This window comes from Astatotilapia calliptera, chromosome 17, assembly GCF_964374335.1.
Source record: "Astatotilapia calliptera chromosome 17, fAstCal68.1, whole genome shotgun sequence".
In the NCBI taxonomy this organism is placed as follows: Eukaryota; Metazoa; Chordata; class Actinopteri; order Cichliformes; family Cichlidae; genus Astatotilapia; species Astatotilapia calliptera.
The window spans coordinates 33,787,487-33,802,837 of NC_137438.1; the positions used below are offsets into that span (position 1 = coordinate 33,787,487).

At 42.9% G+C, this 15,351-nt stretch overlaps 2 long non-coding RNA genes across 2 annotated transcripts; one reads left to right on the top strand and one right to left on the bottom strand.

Annotated features, from left to right (window-relative positions):
* The first annotated feature begins 1,449 nt into the window (after window positions 1–1,449).
* LOC145421308 (uncharacterized) lies at window positions 1,450–2,839 on the top strand. Its single transcript, XR_013902641.1, has 2 exons — window positions 1,450–2,131; window positions 2,211–2,839. It is a non-coding gene; the product is annotated as an uncharacterized LOC145421308 (long non-coding RNA).
* A 10,601-nt stretch (window positions 2,840–13,440) lies between these two features.
* LOC145421232 (uncharacterized) lies at window positions 13,441–14,348 on the bottom strand. The gene is made up of 4 exons (XR_013902547.1): window positions 14,126–14,348; window positions 13,972–14,034; window positions 13,818–13,880; window positions 13,441–13,701 (listed from the first exon to the last, which is right to left on the bottom strand). It is a non-coding gene; the product is annotated as an uncharacterized LOC145421232 (long non-coding RNA).
* Window positions 14,349–15,351: the final 1,003 nt, after the last annotated feature.

Below are 15,351 nucleotides of genomic sequence, written 5' to 3' on the forward strand. Positions count from 1 at the left end.
TTGTTTGGTGGTGGCTATAGCGGAGCTGCCACAAGAGGCCAGGTGGATGAGGGAAAGGGGAGGCAGGAGGAGGAGAGACCCGAGGCGGCCGCCGGTCCGAGTGTCAGGTGAACTGAACTTCAGGTAAGAAGTTATGACCTGCAGTCTATCTGGGTCAGATATAAACCAAGTTTAGGGGTAGTTTATTTTTGTTGGGCTGAGTTTTTACAGTCAGTTACAATAACTCATACTGCGTAGTAGCTAGCATGACGGAGTTTCTATACAGCTGGGTGGATGCTATGATTTTACTGATATTGAACTTTATTTTATTCATAAGGTTAGTTAGTAGAGTTGCCAACCGTGCCGTAAAAAACGGAATCGTACAGAGAAAATATTACGCGTTTCGTATTGAGCCGAGAAGGAATACAGTTTGTCCCGTAATTCGGCTAGGATGAAAAAAGACACAAAGCTGGAGTTAATCTGCGTCTTTACGCTGTCAGCTGCCTCTTCTTCTCTTATTCAATCATGAAACTGATCAATGATCAGCTGATCGGTATTTCTGACGCAAGGGGCGTTTGTTTATCGCCCACTTTGCGCCAGAAAGAGGAAACCAGCGGATGTCGCACTAAACAACAGCAGCACGTTTAAGCTTGATCAGCTGTTGTTAGAATTTATTTAATATTACCTTCTAGTATCAACTGATGTTTGCTGGCACCACAGCTGTAAAGGCTGCTGGTCATGATGTCGGTTTGGATATCTGGTGAGAGGGAAACATGCAGATGAAACCAGGAGATGTCAGTAGTAATACGATGGCACCTATCCAAGATGGCGGCCAACTGAACGATGGCACCTATCCAATATGGCGGCCAACCGGTTTCGTGCGTGTGCGCATGCGCGTTCAGTAATTCGATGGCACCTATCCAATATGGCGGCCAACCAAACCGATTTGAGAACCGGTTTGACCGGTTTCGTGCGTGTGCGCATGCGCGTTCAGTAATTCGATGGCACCTATCCAATATGGCGGCCAACCAAACCGGTTTGACCAGTTTCGTGTGTGTGTGCGCATGCGTGTTCAGGTGTTCTTACCCTCTGGGCGGGAACGACTCCTCCTAGTGGGATGTGCTAGGTTGTATGGGTATAAAAGCGATCCTTTCACATTCTAAGAGCATCACCGCCACGGTCTGAGGAGCACCGACACATCGCGCTAAGGATCCCCGACGCATCGACCTAGAGCACCGACACATTGCGCTAAGGATCCCCGACGCATCGACCTAGAGCACCGACACATTGCGCTAAGGATACCCGACGCATCGACCTAGAGCACCGACACATTGCGCTAAGGATACCCGACGCATCGACCTAGAGCACCGACACATCGCGCTCGCTAAGGATCCCCGACGCATCGACCTATGGAGCTCGGAATGACACCCAGCCAGGACATCGCCCATGCCATAGGCACTCTAGGTATGTCTTCAGGAGTATGCAGTCGGGGTCCTCAACGTAAAAAGCAACGCTGTGGAAACGCCACAGATGGAACTGTATTCAAGTTAGAATATCGAGGCGTCGAAGGGTATGTGTATGCCATTAAATATACCGAAGGGACAGTTGTGCTTAGTGTAGATTGTGGTGAGGGATTGTTTTGGGGGGAAGCCCAAGTCATGTCTACTAAAAACTGGAAGCTCTTCCGCACCGTAGTGTGTGCGGACCTGGACAATGTGGGTTTCCCAGAGCTGCTGTATGTTTCCCAGTGGAACAGTGCATCAGGCCCTGAGCTTTACAGGGTTGAGGCTGATCGTTTCAATCGCAACCCCGACGACTTTATTTTTCTCAGTGTATGTGATGACAGGGATAGTCTTATTGCTTCCAGAGGGCTTGAAAACTGGAGGTTAAATCCATACCCTCTAAACCTCGAAGAGCGCACAAGATGGTTTAAGGACTTGTTTTTTATACAGTGGTGCGACTGGAGAGGTTTGTCGCGTCTGTTTAGCCAGATTGATGACGCGATCAAGAAGGACAGACTCAACACTGCGTACGAGAGTATTAGAAAGCGCCTTGTTTTTGACGATCTGGCGAGTTGTCCGAAGACTGGTTTGCCTGGTACCCTGTGTAAACCTAAAATCATAAGACCTTCCGACAGCTAAACAATAAACTGGTAGGTTTAATGTGCGGGTGTGTGGGGTTGAGTGTGTATCTATGTGACAAATTAAGAGCTTGTGGTTTTCATTTTACAGAGAATGACACGCCCTCGTGGGACCTGTTGGAGTCACCATCAACAGAGCTGCTAATCCCGACCCTCCAGACTCCACCACCCTCACCACAATGCTCGCAGGACCCCCTCATATCAGACCTGTGGGATGAAACTGTAATCGACATCAAACTCGCAACTCTCCACCTGTTAATGTTGGCTTTGAATGAGTTTATACAAGAGACATGTTACGGATGCCAAACAGGCCACCCCAGTCAGGTGCAACACAGCTGCTTGCAGGAATTGTCTGAGTATTTCTTCGACACCTACTATGATGATGTGATGATAAGGCTCCAGACTGAGCGATTCATCCCTGCCATCCGGCTGTTTGTACGCTCATCCACTGCAGATGGGTCTGGAACACAAATCCGCAGAGTTGCAGAACACATCATGTGTGAACTGAGATCAGAGCGATATATAGTATGCGCCATTAATGACAACATTGGGCACCTGCTAGATGCAAGTACTTGCGCCCGCCGTGTTAAACCAGCCATGCTCCGCATGATTGGAAACTACTGGGCTGGGTTACATCTGGTTTAATGTGGGGTGTCCAAGTATCCATTGTCTGTGATTGTGTCTTTGTGAAAATTAAATAAAAAGACTTGTTAACATCAACATCATAGTCATTTGTGGTTTGTAAATCATGGAAAGCACATTGCATAAAATATATCACGATCCAGCCCATCCTGCGGGGTTAGCCAGTTTAAATAAGCTACGTATAGCGGCAGGGGAGGCATCAGGTGTAACACCTCCACTATCTCAGGTCAAACATTATTTAGAACAAGACGACACCTACACACTCCATAAACCTGCGAGGATCCATTTCCCCAGAAATAGAGTATTGGTGACAGGGGTCGACAAACAGTTTCAAGCCGATCTGGTTGACATGTGTGAATATGTGACAGATAATGATAATGTGAGATATCTGCTAACATGTATAGATGTATTCTCAAAATACGCATGGGTTAGATGCCTAACAAACAAGACAGGGTCTGTTGTATCAGCTGCTTTTGAAGATATACTTAGTGAGGGTAGGATCCCTGTGAAACTACAAACAGATGAAGGCAAAGAGTTTTATAATGCAACCTTTAAACAGCTAATGAAGCAATATAATATCAAGCATTTCTCAACAGCTAGCGAGGTTAAATGCAGTATTGTCGAGAGATTCAATCGTAGCTTCAAGGGTAGAATGTGGAAGTACTTAACATCAGCCAACTCCCGGAGATATGTAGATATCATACCAGATCTCACACAAGCATATAACAATGCTTATCACAGATCTATCCAAATGGCTCCGGCAGAGGTGAATAAGGATAATGAGAAGTCGGTCTTCAACGCGCTGTACAAAACGAGGCCTCAGAGGGAACTGCGCTTTAAATTTAATATCGGTGACACTGTACGAATATCAAAACTGAGAGGAAAGTTTCGAAAAGGATACGAGCAGACCTACACCGATGAGATTTTCACAGTCAAGGAACGTATAGGGAGACAGCCCCCAGTGTACAGACTAGTGGATCTAGCAGGAGAGGTATTGAAAGGGTCATTTTATGAGCCTGAGATACAACGTGTGGTTGTTGATGAAAACAAAACATTTAAAATTGAAAACATATTGGCTAGAAAAAAAGTGGGTCGGAAAAAGCAGGTGCTAGTGAAATGGCTAGGATGGCCCAACAGCTTTAATTCGTGGATTCCAGAAAAAGACATCGTTGAGGCGTAATTAACTCAGATGACGCAGCTCTACACACATTCATTCAACACTGAGCATAGACTGAGAAAGCATGAATAAAAAGAACAACAATGCAGGCTTCTATGTAAGCCTCTTCTCGAATGCTTCATCACATGTTTACCCAGGTAATAAGATATCTAATTTTAGAACAAAGCTAGCAAAACCTATTGTTTTGGATCAGCCATATGAGGTCGCTGTTATAGAGATACAGTACCCACGCATATGGCGGACTTTTCCACAATCAGATTCGGAAGTGGAAATTCATGACCCCGTCAAAGATGGAACCATAGCCATAACCATGATCGAACTGTCTGTGGGCCATTATGCATCTGTGGAACAGATAATAAAAGAATTTAATTTTAAATGTCAACAGCACCAAGCCACTGGAGACATTAAAATGCAGTACAACGCCGTTAGTAACCATGCCTGTGTTATGGGGCCTAGGGGGACTATTCTCACATTTAGAGGGAGACTGGCGGAAATCCTAGGATTCAAAACAGGAGAACCGTTTGCACTTCATTATAAAAACACATATGCCCCGCACCCCGCAGACATATACGGGGGAAAATATAACATCTTTATTTATGCAGATATCGTTGATTACCAGCTTGTGGGTGACGCCCACGCGAGGCTATTAAGAGCTATAAATATTACAGACGATGACCGCCGGTTGCCTATTCTACAATTTGACAGCCCACACTACACACCTGTGTCAAAGACATTAATCGACGACATAGAAATTGATTTGAAAGACGATCGAAATCAACACATACCCTTTTTATACGGCAAAGTGTTTGTCAAGTTACACTTCCGACCGATAACACAGCATTTTTGAAAAAAAGGATGGCCGTCTACAACTCTGATGACTCAAAATATGTAAAATACTACTTATCACAGGCTGGTGGAGAGCTCGGAGGGTATGTTGGGACCAGTACACAATATGGGACAGGTCTGGGTGGGTTGTTCCGTAGCTTGTTTAGATTTGCAGTACCGCTGTTTAAAAAAGGAGTCAGCATAGTCAAACCACACCTAAAAACAGCCGCATCGGGCATAGTGTCTGATGTCATAACCAACATAACCAGACCCTCAACCACTAAGCAGGACGGTAACGGCTTGTATGTGTATACGCCCAAACCATCTAAGACCCCACCCCCAGGGCAGCCGTTGTCTAAAAAGCGTAAAACCACAAAACCTAGCAGGAGAGCCACCAAACGGACACCGTCACGCAGAGTGAAGAGACCCAGAACCACTCGTTCAAAAACTGCAGCGCTTGACATATTCTAAATGGCACTGTTACACAGTCATTCTGGAGAATGTGTAAAAACAGAGCTCGATCTTTTTACTGTCCCATACACACAGACTAGCATTGAGAAAAGTACATTTATTGAAATCCCACCGGTATCTGCAATCACTGATGGAGGGCCGATCGAGTTTTACATCTCATCGTCGGGTGAAGATTACCTGGATCTAAATGACTCATATATCTACACACGGGTGAGAATCACAAACGCTGATGGCTCAAACCTGGCTAGGGACGCTAATGTAGGATTTATTAATTATCCTGGATGCAGCATATTTAGTCAAGTCGATATTAATTTGGGAGACCGGCTCATTAGTCAATCATCCAATACATATCCATACAGAGGTGTGATAGAATGTCTTATCAATTATAATAAGGACACTTTAGACACACAGTTCAGCACCGGGTTATTCTGTAAGGATACAGCATCACACATGAATGACACATCTATAGAAGGAGAGAACCAGGGTCTGATGACCAGAGGTGGCTACACAGCAAATAGTAGTATTGTTGAATTGATTGCACCAGTACATGCAGACCTGTTTTTTCAAGAAAAACTGTTACTTAATGGAATCGACCTGTCGCTGAAATTTGTGCGCTCTAAAGACGAATTTGCTCTCATGACAGCGGATGCCAATGCATACAGAGTTAAAATTGTCTCAGCCAGTCTCTTTGTCAAGAAAGTTAGTGTATCACCTAGCGTCAGACTTGCACACAGCAAGGCATTGCACCATGCAAACGCAAAATACACGGTAGACAGAGTATCTTTAAAGACCTTCTCCATACCTGCAGGGGCTAGAATATCAACAAATGACAATTTATTTATGGGTAGGATACCTAAATTTGTCATCATTGCATTCATAGACAATGAGGCATACACAGGCTCCTACCAGCGTAATCCATTTCATTTTGAAAACTGCGATATAGAATTTATGTCTTTATATGCTGATAGTCAGGCTTATCCTGCTAAACCATTCCAGCCAAATTTCCAGAGAAAACACTATATCAGAGAATTTTACCAGCTGATACAAACCACAGGGAGACATTTAAAGGACAGATCGTTGGCCATAACACGTGACGACTTTGGTAACGGCTACACTTTATTCTGTTTCAATCTGGAAGCTGACGAAGGACATTCAGGGAATGTGTCGTTAATTAAAACTGGGAACGTGAGATTGGAAACCCGTTTCAGAAATCCACTACCCCGTACCGTGAACCTCTTGTGTTATTCTGTATTTGATTCAGTCATTGAAATATCTAACATGAGACAGGTGCTCTTGGACTACTATTGAGACAAAAACGGTCATGAACACTATAGAACTATCAGCCGTGGTCGGCGGCATTATCAATAAAAACACACATTTCCTAGGCGTGTTAGCCTATGATCAACTAACCACTGAACGGCTTCAAAGACTCCCTGCTATGTGTATTGTAAACACCCACCCTTCTACGATGCCAGGGGAACATTGGCTTGCTGTTTATATTTCGAGAGACAGACGCGGTTATTTTTTTGATAGTTTTGGTCACTCGTTAGACAGTTTTCCCCCAGCAATAAAGATGTTTCTTCTAAAAAACTGCTCCACTGTTTTATATTCAGGAAAACAAGTGCAGAACGACTTCTCCATCACATGCGGTCAACATTGTGTATTTTTTTTATATCATATGCAAAATGGTGTATCTTATGCCCGCCTGCTTAACATGTATGGGTCTGATTTAATTTGTAATGATGCTATGGTGTGTCGATTTGTCAACAACATACAACCTGTTGCTGTATGCAGTGCTTATGTGTGTGTGCAATGTGGATACTGATATGTACTAATGAGAATAATAATAAAAACAACATGAGAGCATGATTTAATCGAGTCAATGGTATTTATTATCAAATCTCGTATATATATATATAGATTCATAACATACTTTGTTTAAACATAAAAGAAATCAAACATTAACCAGTAATAAAAGACATAAAATATTTAACAGTAATAAAAGAAAATAAAACAAAACAATTTAGCAGCAATAAGTGAAAAAAAAACAACAACATAACAGTAGAAAAACACCAAACAGCAAATATTTTTAGCAGAAAAACAATTTCTGCAATAAGAAAAAAAAACCTGAATTCAAAAATCCAACCACTCTACAGGACCCCCCTTTAATTTGTTTTTTTTATTCTTTATTTTTTTTAGTGTACTATGTCGCAGCGGTCCACCGGGGGTGTTCTTTTTTGGTGTGTGATCGGTTTTATACAAGGCGACGGTCTTACGTATGCCTGTGTTAGATATGGCTGATAACGGTATGTTTAAATCTGAGAAAGCTTTTAAAAACTCTGTCCAGCCGATAGGTCTCAAACCCTCAGAAGGTGTGTGTGTGGTTGTGACGGCTTTAATTAGATCATAAATGTGTGAACCAGGGATGGTTTGTTTATCAACAACAATTTCGCCTTTGTCATTGTAAGAGATCAAGTGTGGCGAACGGTTCACCGCTGATAGAATAAGTTCTGCATTCCTCCTACTCCTTTTAGGTATGTGTGTTAAAACATTCTCCGCAACAAGATCCCTCACCCCGGCATCACCATGAACAGGCAATGTGTCCGCCGACTGGGGTTGCACATCCCTGTTAAATTGTTCAGGTAATGATAAAGACAATACATTCTTTTCACGGGCACCTTGTCTCACAAGGGTGAGGTATCTTTGGAGAATATCGCTGTATTTTTTAGCCTTCTCATACACATCTATGTCAGAATCTTGTAACACTTGTAACATCTCCTTGTCCAACTCGTTCTGAGACTGTTGTCTGATGGTGCCTGTTTGCTGCTGCTGCTGCTGTTGCTTTATTAAGTCCAACTGGTGTTGGGGTACCAAAAACATCTTTTGCACATGTTCCATTTTCACCTGTTTGCTATCAGACTGGTTATGAAAGGGATTGCAGCCCCTAATAACGGCAGTAAAAACCCTCCAGATTGGTTGATTGTCTTTCTCTTTTTCAAAGATTTTATTTTTTTGTCTGCAATCAGTCTGATTATTGTTTTTTTCTTTTTTAGCTGTTTGTACTGCTGATTGGTCAGTGGAATGTTACCATGCAATACATTAAAGGCTATCTCACACAATGCATTGATAAAATCTAAGTTTGAATTACTAATAATAACTCTGCGTAGAGTAGGAGGAGCCCTGTATATCATCTCCAACAGAGACAGATTCCTCCGCATGCGTGATGACATCCTCTCACCTCTTTGCTGATTTTTGTTTTGGAATGTAAACAACCGGACGGTCTGACAGTAAATTTGTTCTGAGTCTTAAATAGTCCGGGGTCTTAGCTTTATAGTCTATTAAAAGATACCCGTATGTTGTCGATGTGGCATCATTAAACGCTTCTATAAAATATTTAGTATTACCCGGAAACATTTGTCTGGCTAAAAGCATAACCTGATATTTATCTCTCGGATTTTTAAACAATATTAGGTAATTAGTGTTCAAGGAAATGGTTCTACTGGATTTTCCCTGAATAAACAAATTCTGAACTAGATATATACAACTCAAATTCCTATGATGCACATACTTTGTGAACACATTTTGTACTTCTAAATTGTTAGCTGCATCGTTCATCACATCGTCTATAATTAACAAATTGTTCTTTTCTGCAGGCAGAAGGGTGTCATCAGCAAGAGATTCGGGTATACCGTTAACAAAGTTTATGTTTCTTATCTTAAGAAGCTGGTCATATAGTGTCTGCCAGCATGAGTATATATACACAATGTTATCAATGCTGCATGATATAATCCTGGAAGAGTTTTCAATTATGTTTTTAACAAAAAAAGTCTTGCCACAGTTACTGGGACCGCTGACCACCATGCTGAACGGATGCTGCAACCGGGCGTCAAACCCCTGTTCTAATTTAAAATCCATAAGGAAGGGTTGTGAAGTCTGGGAGCACACGGCGCTTATTGTAAACAACTTTAACTTTTTTCACAATGGTTTCATTCTTCAAATGAAGCTTCTTTTTATCGCGTCTGATGCTATCAGACACGGCAACTAGGTGTGCGTCTGATGTCTGATTGGCTACAAACTTGCGGACTAAACCTTTCAAGGAGTCGTGGGTGACAACTTTCGAGTTTAATGCATTCAGTGTGACGCCTTTACATTTGACCTGGGTCTTGCCCAGCGATGTGTGATACGCATAACATTTTGGCCCACCGGAAACAAATTCCGCTATGTAATCCTCCACACCATCCTCTCCACAATCTAATTCACTTGTGAGATCCCCCAGAAACGGACCTAGAGGAGGCATCCACTCGCCAGGGCGTGCCGTGAAAATGACACTGTCCGTGTCACAATACAGCACGCGCTGCTGCAAGTTGTCTAGCAAATCATACAGCATGAGTCTGGCGTGTGCAGTGGTCATGGCCCCGACAAAGACATTAACGTCCTTCACACGGGAAGCTCTACCATCAGCGTGGCGCCACTGCACCATTGCGACGTCGTCAGAGATGAAACAAAACTGACGCACGTCGTACTGGTCGCTAAACATTAGCTGGCTAAATCTGGAAGGGTCTGTAATGAGCTCAGATGATGCCATGTTTGACCTCATGCTGAAACGACCCCATAACGAGTTTAACAACAGCTTGTTACAGTTACGAACAGCTTTATTTACACAAATCTTGGATGGGTCTAGCATTATTCCCTCCTTCTCATAATACTCGTCTATGTACTTCTGCTGTTCGTCAGGTGTGTTCACATGTTCAGGATACCCCGAGGCCTCCTGTTTGAGTTTTAGGAAGGTTTTCACATAGTCTTTAAACAATGTGTCGGTCTTATTGGGGAAATGCCACACCTCATCAACAGCAAGAACCCTGTATCCCTTCTCAACAGCTTTTTCAAGCTCAAATGAGACCCATGTGCCTTTCAACACCCGCTCACTGTCACTGTGCCCGCATGCAGTATGCTGGTTCTGGTCTTCAGCACACATGCTGCAGAGTGGAAACATCAGTTTTCCATGGCATCTGTAGGGTAGGACGGGGTGAAAAAGACCCTTAGGTGGGAGCACTGTGCATTTAACAAAGCCGAAATAATTTTCTAGCTTGTCAAAGTTGGTGTAAATGACTTGAGGGTGTCCTACAGGATAGTCTTTTTTAGACTGCACTGTGGGATAGAGACTGGTGAAGTCGTAGTAAAATATTTTTTCATCACAAGCAGTCTTGTGGTACAGCTTTAGAGCATTTGTGCGACCGCCAAAAAGGGCGTCTCGGGGATTCAGGCGTTCTGGCTTTCTGTACGTATGCATGAAAGCCACAACTGCAGGGTCTGTCTGCTTCAAGGCAGCCCATTCACACTCCCACATCACTATTACGCTCACACTGTGTTGTGATCTCAGTGCATCAACTTTGTCACAAAACATGCGATGCAGCAGTCCATAGGATGCTTTGCTGACAGGATTAACTTCACTCTCGGGGTAGCATTTAACACAACCGTGGTGAAAACATCCTGCAAATTCATAAGCTGTATTACTTGTGGGGTCAAAACCGTCCACAAAATACGGTCCAACCCTCTGTTCGCCTCCTCTGAGAGCATGTTTTACCACTTTGTTGGTGGTGTGGGACACATATTGAAGCCATTCAATAGAGACGTTAGAAAACGTCTTGTTCTGCTCAACGTATGCCCCTTCATACGTGAGAGCGAGCGCGTCTCTAGGCAGAAACAGCGTTTTATACACACCCATACTAAATGCAGCCAGGGTGGTATACATGAATGGATCAACTTGAGTACAACCCAGTAGCGTGTCACGATAAATGATGCATGCTTTACGCAGGACATCAACATCGTTAACACAGTAACGCCTGAGTTCAGCCTGAAAATCAAAGGGATTCTGTGAGGCAACCTGGTACCATTCCATGAATCGCACCTTATCGCTTTCAGACATGTGCTCATAGCCGTAGAAGGAGGGGTCTGGGTACGGGCCCACATAACGCTCATTATCCCTCGTATTAAACCTGTGTGGGAAATGGCCCTTCTGCAGGTCTTGAAAACCTAAAGCAGAGGGTATTTTGGCAAGGCCCATGGGCAAAAAGCTGAACGAATCAATCCACCGCTGGTCATAGTCCCTGTCATGCATTAAAATCACACGGCTGCCGCTCATTATGACACTAGGTGTTATGCTCTGTCTGACAAAGTACTCGAGGAGTATGTAGTTATCAAAGCCAGATGCATTATGTGCTATGAAAGTGTACCCACGAAACCTTGGGCGTCTGTAATGCTGCACAAACGCCTCCACACACTTTAATGTATTAAATGTGAACTTATTGCCCTTCAGATCAGACGCACACACAAAGTTAGCCTCGTGTTTACCGTTGTGGTACCGCGTCTCAAAATCATATAAAATGTATTTATCGTTAGGCTTCTGTTTTTCAACAGGCTGTATGAAACACTGATGGTCGGAGTCTCCTGCTAATTTAGGTTCGCGGCAGTGCTCGCATCTAGGCTGCGCACATTTGTGTGGCAATTTCTTGGATTCTCTATATGTGGTACCACAGTGCATGCAATGTTTCATATTATCACAGGGGATCATGTTGTGTTTTAATTCAGGTAATTTGTGTTGTTGGTAACAGTGTTGTGATTTGCAGATGCGGTTACAGTCGCTGCATTTCACTGTGGGTCCCCTGTGATGTTGACAGAGTGTGTAACATGTGTTACATCTATGTTTACAGCTGTGCTGTAATGGTGTATTATATATACTGTAACAGAAATTACACACATAGGATCCCCCCAAAAAAGCGGTCGGGTTTAAAATCAGGTGGTAATGTTGATTATGGAGATACATCATCAACGTGTTAGGGTTTGGCTCTTCATGTGTGTAAAAACATTCCAGGCGTTTACGCCCTTCTGTGTGGTAATAGATTACAATCTTAATGTTGAAGTGCTTCTCAAATTTACTGACATCAGAGAATGATACTTGCTGTGTGTCGCATAGACCTACTTCAGCATGCATCTGTTTAGCTGTAGCAAGTTTTTCATGCTCAGAGGATGATGAGTTTAATGAATGTGCTATGCATAGGGAGAAGCACAAATTGTTGTTTGTGTTGTTTGGTGTGTATAAATGTCTGCCTTTCTTTGAGAGAATCTCATCATAAGGTATGTGCGCCAGTCTTAAGCGAGACCCGCCACTACTGTTCTGAGCTACCGTGACAATAAACTCTAATTCATCATCACCGATAGATTCATCATTACTCTGCATAACTTGTGCAATTTGATCGAGAAACAGCTCCGGATCATACCGATCATCAGCGTTTAAAACAGCCTGAACATCTGAAGCCAGCGAGGGGCCACGCAGGACCACGTTTAGAACACTGCCCTGTTGGGATCCCGCCACAGCTCTGTCTATCACATTGGCTAAGCACTCGCGCACTCGCGCCGGCACTTGTTCTGGATGATCGAGACTTATACCCCTAAAATCAAGGCGTTCACGCAATTCGCGAGCATTAAAATTAGGTATCTCTCTAATGTGTGACTGAGAGCGGCTGCCGGACCCAGACTGCACAACGGACTCAATAACAACTGCAGTAGTTGCAGCAGAGGTGACCCGGCTAGATTGTGCATCAGACGCAAAATCACCAGCAGCACAAGCTATATGGTTAGCATCAGTAACAGCAACGGCCCGAGCAACACCAGCTGTACTATCACTATTATTAGCAACAATAGCCCCATCAGCAATAGCAGACGTAGGAACAGTCTGACAAGGATGTGTATCGGATGAGGCTGATGCAGGCACCCTATTAAGTCTAGCTATAATATCGTCTAATTTTTTATCTGTTTCTTCAGCCCACTGCATAAAAGTCTCTAAGTCAAAACATCTAACAGGAGTGGAGGTTCCGTTATTATGTTTAAATAATTTATTTGGAGGGTCCATGGTCTGGATTTTAAAAGTCAGGGACTTGAAATTTTGCTGCAGATGTTGTCTAATGTACTACACACTTTGTTTATGAGTTTGGTAAACTGTTGCCTTTGTACCTGTGCTTCTTGGTGGTATTGATTGAGTCTAGCTTCAATCAAACATAATTTATCAGCTATTGAAGCTATTGAAGCTATATGACTTTGTTCAGCAGGCTGAGCGTCTGGAAGCTTTATGTAAGCATCATACGCCGCTGATATTTGAGAGTCTGTTATACCGTCTTCTTCGAAATCTATGTGTGAATCAACGCTATTTCTGACACATTCTGGGGTGGTGGGTATATGAACTAGATCAAAATCTGACATGCTGTACTCAAAAACATCAGAGAAATCGCGTGGTAGCCACTCACTCGGGGGTGTTGCAGGTTCGCTGATGAAGATCGGTTCTGACTCTCCACTGTTGCACAAAGCTCCAGGTTTTTGTTGTTCTGGGAGGTCGATACTGCTTAAACATTCCAAAAACGTCTGGAATCGTATGGTGTCCTGATCATTATGAGGAGGGGTGCTGTTCTGCAGTCTGTGAAGATAGATAGACATGTGTTAAAACATATTATACATGTACCCATTTCAAACTGAATAAGCGTGTCTCCCTCTCTATCTCTTTTTATCTAATTTATATATGCCTATGCTTACCTTGTAGTGTGCGTTATTCGGGATGGTCCTGCTTCTCCACACACCCGGTTCTCTGGCGTGGCTCTGTAGGTGTAAAACGGTCAGTTTAGAACATTTGTAATTGTTTAAACCCCTTTAAAAAAATACACAACTATACATCCCGTTGTATACACACCTGATGTAAGGTAGGGCTCTGTGGTAGCGGTGTCTGAATGTTTTCCTGCTCAGTTTGTTAACCCTGGAACAAACAAAAACGTTATTACATAATTTAAAACAATCGCTAGTTTAAAACATACATACGTTTAAAAATCCAGTAATGCTGTACACACCTTGTGCCTGTTAGAGAACTAGTTCCAGCTGTAAAAGCGCCCGTTTCTAAAGAAAAGGGTCCTGGGCCGTTCTCCCGAACTCCTAAAAATTAAGCTTTTGTTTTAGGAAAAAAAGATAGTTTGAATATCCTATAATATGTTAACATAACACTTTTTAAAAATCCAATAATAGGTTTTGTTTTACTTACCGTTTACGATGTCCATGTTATAAAGAACGATGTTAGTGTTGATGACCGCAAAGAAAATGGTGTGCTCTGCAGCGAATCTTGAGGCGTAAATGGCTCAGGGTATCGGGCTCTGAGCGTGTTTTTTATATAGGGTGGGTGTTTCCAAAAAGAAAGGTATGTCTCCAATCAATTTAAATGAGGCCCTACAGGGCTTTTGTCTTCTCAAGGAATTACAAAGGAGCCGATACTTCAGACAATAGGCGGGGTCCCCACCCGACTGGTATCACCTGCCCCCATTTACCTTGTCGAGGAATTACAAAAAGAGCCAATACTGGCCACTTTAAACAATAGGCTGGACCCTTGTTCGCATGGTACTCTCAACAACTAAGTGATACCCCGCGGTGGGCTTTTACAATCCTGAACAAATTCAAACAATTAGCCAGCTGTTGAAAAGTTGGAGCGGGTCTGGGCGACTGGTTTTAGAAGTATCACTGTAGCGTTTATTTTCTAAAGGGCTGAATGTTATTTGCGACTATCTGTTGTGTTAAAAACTACTCTGAAACCATGAAACCACTTACAGAAGAAATGGCCCGTTTGATCCGTTTTTAAATAAATAAAATGCTTGCATCGGTGCATGGTGAGACACCAGAATCACAAAATGAGTGTATTTAAAAGACGATTAGTTTGAAAAGAGCGATACTGGCTGCTTTGGGGGAAAAGGTGACATTGTGTGCAGCGTGTTTTAGAAGTATCACTGTAGCGTTTATTTTCTAAAGGGCTGAATGTTATTTGCGACTATCTGTTGTGTTAAAAACTACTCTGAAACCATGAAACCCCTTACAGAAGAAATGGCCCGTTTGATCCGTTTTTAAATAAAATAATCGCATCAACCCTGGAAAGAAACCCCAGTAGATGTGTAAAAACTAGTTAAATTAAAACTAGGGGTTTGATTAAATGAAACGCTTGTGAACATGCTGACATCACCCATTCAGAAGAAATTCCCATTTGTGCCGTTTATAAAATAAAATGCATGCCTCACCGCAAGCTGAGACATTGTCA